Genomic DNA, 5,820 nt, shown 5'->3' with positions numbered 1-5,820 from the left:
AGCAAGTCGTTGTCGCTTCCAGTCAGCGGGAAAGGTGCATTGATCAAAGCACTCCTGGAACACGCGGCGGAACGTCTCCGTGTGCTCGCGAACAGCGACCCTCAGTGCCGCATTGATGATGCCATCGGGTCCCGGGGCCTTAGTGGGCACCATCCGCGCCGCGATCGCCAAGAGCTCCTCATCCGATACCTCCCTCACTGGCTCCTGCGTTGTCTGCCCCCAATCGACCCGATCCGGTGCAGGCCACTCAAAAGTGCCATGATCCGGGAAGAGTTCCGACACGACGTGCTGTAGAATCGCAGGATCTCGCTCCGGGGGGACGCGGCTACCCTTAAGGCGTGACGTTACCACCTTATAGGCAGTGCCAAAGACATTGTCCTCAGCTTCCGCAATCATCTCATCAAAGCTACGGTCCTTGCTTGCCTTGATGGCGCGGGCGAGTTCCTTCTTACAACTCCTGTGCCGTTCTCTGGCCAACTCTCGTTGTGCACCAGTTCCGGCAGTCAAAATCGCATCCTCAGATGACTTGCACTGCTCCCTGAGAAGGCCGATTTCCTGCGTCCACCAGTACATTTCCGGTCTCACCAAAAACTGCGCTGGCGGTGCCCTCTGCATCACCTCATCGCAGGCTCTAGTAAGTCCAGCGGTGAGAGTCGCCGGTGATACAGCCGCTTCGGCAAACCCGGAAGCCTGGAGCGCGATCTGGAAGGCTTCGGGATGGAATTGACGCAACTTCCATCTCGGTCCAATCTGCTCGCGTTGTCGCTGCCGGTCGCGATGCTGGTGCTGTTGTTGCGGTTGCCTCTGCTGGTGTGGTGAAGCGCTGCTGACTGGTGTCGCGGATACGCTGAATCTCACGTATCTGTGGTCACTGTTGGTGAAAGTGTCGAGCACCCGCCAGTCGTTACCGGGTTCAATGGCCGGACTGGCGAAGGACACGTCGACCACACTTTCAGTAGCACTGCCGTTGCCGACGAACGTGGGCACACTGCCGCGGTTCAAGATCGCCAGGTCAAGCTGGTCGACGACCTCGGCGAGATCCTCACCACGCGGCTTCGTCCTCGCGCTGCCCCATCGCACGTGCCAGGCATTGAAGTCGCCCGCCAAGACTACGAGGGGGTGTGCTCTGGCCTCGATATCGATCTCGTCGAGCAGCCGCTGGTAGTCCTCGTCCGTCCATCCCGGTGTTGGTGGGGCGTAGCAAGAGATGAAGGTCACCCCCGCCACCTGGACCGACACCAGTCCTACCCTACTTGCCCAGACTCGCTGTATGGGCAAGGCTCCGGTCGTAATAACGGCTGCCTTCGCTGTCGAGTCCACCGCCCAGTTCCCGTTATTGGGTGGAACACGGTAGATCTCCGACGCCAGCACAATGTCGATCCTTTGCTCCCGTGCGGTCTGGAGCATGAGGTCTTGTGCTACCCTGCTGCGCGCCAAGTTGATCTGGAGGATCTTCAACCCAGCGTCACGCCCTCTAACAGTGGTGTTCGTAGCTAGCGGGAACATGACGGCTGGCTACTTCCGCTGCAAACCGGTGAACCTGTCTGATGTTGTCCGGAACACGTAAGGCACTTGGGGCCCGAGCTGCACTCCTTGGCCTTGTGCTGCTTCGATCCGCACCGGAAGCAGCACTTGGAGTAGTCAGGGCCGGTGCACTCGCGAGAGCGGTGCCCCTTGCCAAAGCAGCGGTAGCAGAGCTGCTCTCCTGCAGGGACCGATGCGAGCGCCTGCACGACGCAACTCGTGTTCCCTATGGTGACCCGGTGACCGTCGAGAAGCTGGCACTGCCCGCGCGGCAGCTTGATATGGGCTTTCTGCAGCCCGTCGTACCGCCGCCACAGCCGAACTGCCTCGCCCGGAACCGTCAGCCCCGCCTGCCGCTTAATCGCCGAAATCAAGTCGTCGACAGTCGCCAGCATGTCGATTCCTGTGATCGCTGCCGTCTGCTTGTCGACAAGGAGGTGGGCCACTCCATCCTCCTTGATGGCTTCGCTGACATCGGCCAGCACACTCTCGCAGTCCGTGTTCGGCTTCAGCCACAGCGACAGCTTCCGCTCCCCTGTGCGGCAAACCCTCGCCACGAACTGATCCACATTGGTCTTGGAACGCACTGCCTTGTATGTGTCGAGGAAGGCCTTGCCCTCGTTGGCCTCGAGGACGATCACCGCAGGCCTCTCCACTTTAGCAGCGCTCTTTCCCGCTTTCTGTGGTGCTGCTCTCTTGTCTCCCTTGGCCACGACTTTAGCAAAGGATGCTGGTTGCGCATGCACCTTGGTTGCCACAGCCGCTGCTTTCTTTGCCTTCGGTTTTGGCTTTTCTGGAGCCATGGCCTGGGACGAGACGGCCTCGACCGGGATCTCGGGGACATCAGGCGTGATGACTTCGTTCATGCCCGTCGGTTCGCCCTCTTTTTTCTTGCCGCGCCTTGCCCGGGTCCGCTTTCGTTTGGGAGTGTCGCCAGGTGGATGCTGGCTTTGCCCAACAGCACTGGAGTCGACGACATGTTGTTGTTGCTGCTGCGTAGCTACCGCCAACTCTCCCATCGAGTGGAGTCCACTTTGGAGCAGCATAAGTTCTCTTTCGCTGGCTGCCGCACGCTCACGAAGGCTAATGTTGTCTCGCTTCAGCTCCTGATTTTCACGAGACAACAACTTCAGCTTTGTCTTCAGCTCCGCGTCGCCATCCTTTGCCGTCGCCCGGCCCGTCTCCATCTCGCTAACCTTAGCGAGGAGAGTCTCGACGGTTGCCCGGAGCTCCCTCAACTCGCTGCTGAGGCTTGCGATAGTCGGCTCCTGCTGCGGGACTTCGGCCACCTGCTGGACGACGGTTGAGTTGAGCTCGTCCTCGTCGCTCTCCTCTGAAATCTCCATATCACTGGCTAGCAGGGCCATCCGCTGCACCACCACCACCGGCCGAGTGGGCGTCGCAGTCGATGGCGCGACACTGCCTCCCTTTCGCTGCCGAGTCAACGGCAGCGCAACCGATGATGTCATCACTTTGTCCCCGTCGTCCTTCGGCGATGGCGCGGTAGCGTCACAGGTGGACCGGAGCCTGACGGACCGACGCGTCGAAGGCTCCCCCGATGCCTGCTCCATTCCCCTACTGCAACCCTGAAAATCGCTGTGGGCAATGGGTTAGGTTGCGGAGAGCCAGGGTGGAGTGTCTGGGAAGGGAAGGTGGGAAGGGGAAGGGGAGTGGAGGAAGGCCAAGTACCGGTGCGAAATAGAAACTCCAACAAATAAAAGGCCAAACCAATCTTTTTCCCCTTTCCAAATCTGAGCTTATATCTCAGTTCTTCTCTGCGATCAGGTGCCGCCTGGTTGACAAATCCGCAAACCGCCAGCCGATACACTCGCCATAAAACTCAGAGTGCCGCCTGGTTGTGATAACCGGTGATCTCCACCAGCCGAGACACTTGATGAACTGAAGGCGCCGCCTGGTTGTGACGTTGAAAAGCTCAGCACCAGTGCCGCCGCCTGGTAACAGTGTTCGAAATCTCCGTGAGCCGAGACACCCGCCACGACCCGAAGCGCCGCCTGGTGGCAATGCTGGCAATCCGCTGGTACTGGTGGCGCCGCCTGGCGGCCAACTTCGGAACCAAGTTTAGCCGAGACACACTGAAATATTTCACCGGGATGATCGAACCTCGAAATTTTTCAGCCGAGACACATGAAACATTTCACTCTTAGCCGAGACACCTTGAAAAGTTTCACTGAAACATTTCAACCGGATGGTTGGTCCATGAAATATTTCAGCCGGGACACTTGAAACATTTCACCCCCAGCCGGGACACCTATCCGGGACACACTGCCGCCAACGGTCAATTAAAAATACCGGCCAATTTGGATAACCGGCCAATTTGAATTACCGACCGATTTGAATTAACGGCCACTTCAAACCAACGGCCACCGACTCCACCAACGGTCAATTTGAACGACCCGAAAATCCGGCACCAACGGTCCTTTTTTGAAAAACTGGATCAGATGACACGGAGCCCGATTCGGCTTAGGTGAAATCGCTCGGATCTTCGAGTCCGAATCCGGCTGGAAAATGGACGATCGAATCTTCACCTGCCAAAATTTTTGCACCGCGTGCTCTCACTTTATTTACACTTATTTTGCGCTGAATTCGTCTTTTTTCATACGGTTTTCTCTGACTTTCGTTTTAAAACACCGTCTGTCATCTAAAAAACCACATCCGGCCAGGATCCGGACACTTTTTTAACCGAAAAACACGTAGTCCCAAATGGGGCTACGCCCCGGGCCGCTCTCCATACAAAATGTAAACAAACACTTTTCTTTCTTATTTTTCGTTGAAATCGATGATTTTAATGCGGTTTTCACTACTAATCTGTAGATTGGCACTAGTTTTAACGATTACAACAAACTTTCGTGGGTTCTTTAAACTTTTTACGCGAAATTTTTGTAAAAAAACACGGAGCAACGCTCAGCACGTGTTGACACTACAGCGTTTGACAGCTCACACACACAGGGATAACTGGCTTGTGGCCGCCAAGCGTTCATAGCGACGTGGCTTTTTGATCCTTCGATGTCGGCTCTTCCTATCATTGCGAAGCAAAATTCACAAAGCGTAGGATTGTTCACCCTTTCAAGGGAACGTGAGCTGGGTTTAGACCGTCGTGAGACAGGTTAGTTTTACCCTACTGGTGTGCAAGTACTATCTCAATGGAATTCCTGTGCAGTACGAGAGGAACCACAGGTACGGACCAATGGCTCAATACTAGTCCGAGCGGACTTTGGTATGACGCTACGTCCGTCGGATTATGCCTGAACGCCTCTAAGGTCGTAACCGAACCAGGCTGGTAGTATATGTATAGGAGTCGTTAGCTAGATGGCTAATAACATCACGAGACCGGATTGAGTCTTCTATAGACTCTTTCCATTTATTGGAAACCCTCAAACTGAGCCTATCGCGAGTGCGCTCGCCGAAGTACCTGAAGTGGGAAAAGGCGTTGTGCTTGCCGATCTTCCAAGAATAGTTTCGACTCCTAAGACCACCCGAAAACGACGGGTTTGCAGGCTGGGCGCTACGCATTGAAGAGAGATGTACATTTCGATCCTTTCAGGCGACCCATGCTTGGTGGTTGTGTGCGGTGTGCTCCCCCCGGGGGGCACATGCGGCATACCGTGTGTGGACTAGTTGGACCCACCCTTGCGGTGGACCGACCGGTCAGTGGTGTTTGCGGGTTAACACATGCGAGCGTTGCGGCCCAGAGGCCTTACCGCCTTTCACTGCGGGTTCGTCAAGAACTTGGAGATGGTCGCAACGCATCGGGTCCTCCCGGGGTACTTGGTGTTTGGATGCTGGCTTGGTGATTAAACACTTGATATTCCATCTTCGGATGAATTTCGGGTGTCACCTGTTGCCTAAGACCACTTGCATGTTTAGCTCGCCGTGGGGTAGCAAGCGTTGTGATCTAATGGCCTTACCGGGCAAACACTTTCGGTTCGTCAAGGACTTGGAGTGCCGGGACGGGTTGGCGGATCCATCACTCTGAGTATGCCGGGTTGATACTTGGGGTTGGTTTGGTTTTGGTGACCCAATACTAGATGTACCATCTCGGTGGTATGTCAGTATCACCTATACTCCAGACCACTTGCATGGTTAGCAAGCGTTGTGATCTAATGGCCCAACCGGGCAAACACTTTGGGTTCGCAAGGACTTAGAGTGCCGGGACGGGTTGGCGGATCCAACACTCTGGGTACCTCCGGGTACTTGGGGTTGGTTGAGGACTTGGTGAACAAACACTTGATATACACTCTCCGGATGTACTTCGGGTATCGCCTGTTGTCCGAGACC

At 55.8% G+C, this 5,820-nt stretch overlaps 1 pseudogene; it reads left to right on the top strand.

Annotated features, from left to right (window-relative positions):
• Nucleotides 1–5,110, top strand: part of LOC131291808 (large subunit ribosomal RNA) — an 11,042-nt pseudogene extending 5,932 nt beyond the window's left edge.
• The last annotated feature ends 710 nt before the right edge of the window (nt 5,111–5,820 follow it).

Source organism: Anopheles ziemanni, assembly GCF_943734765.1.
Source record: "Anopheles ziemanni chromosome X unlocalized genomic scaffold, idAnoZiCoDA_A2_x.2 X_unloc_15, whole genome shotgun sequence".
Classification (NCBI taxonomy): Eukaryota; Metazoa; Arthropoda; class Insecta; order Diptera; family Culicidae; genus Anopheles; species Anopheles ziemanni.
The sequence above is the reverse complement of the archived record's forward strand: the minus strand, read 5'-3'. Positions and strand labels throughout refer to the sequence as shown.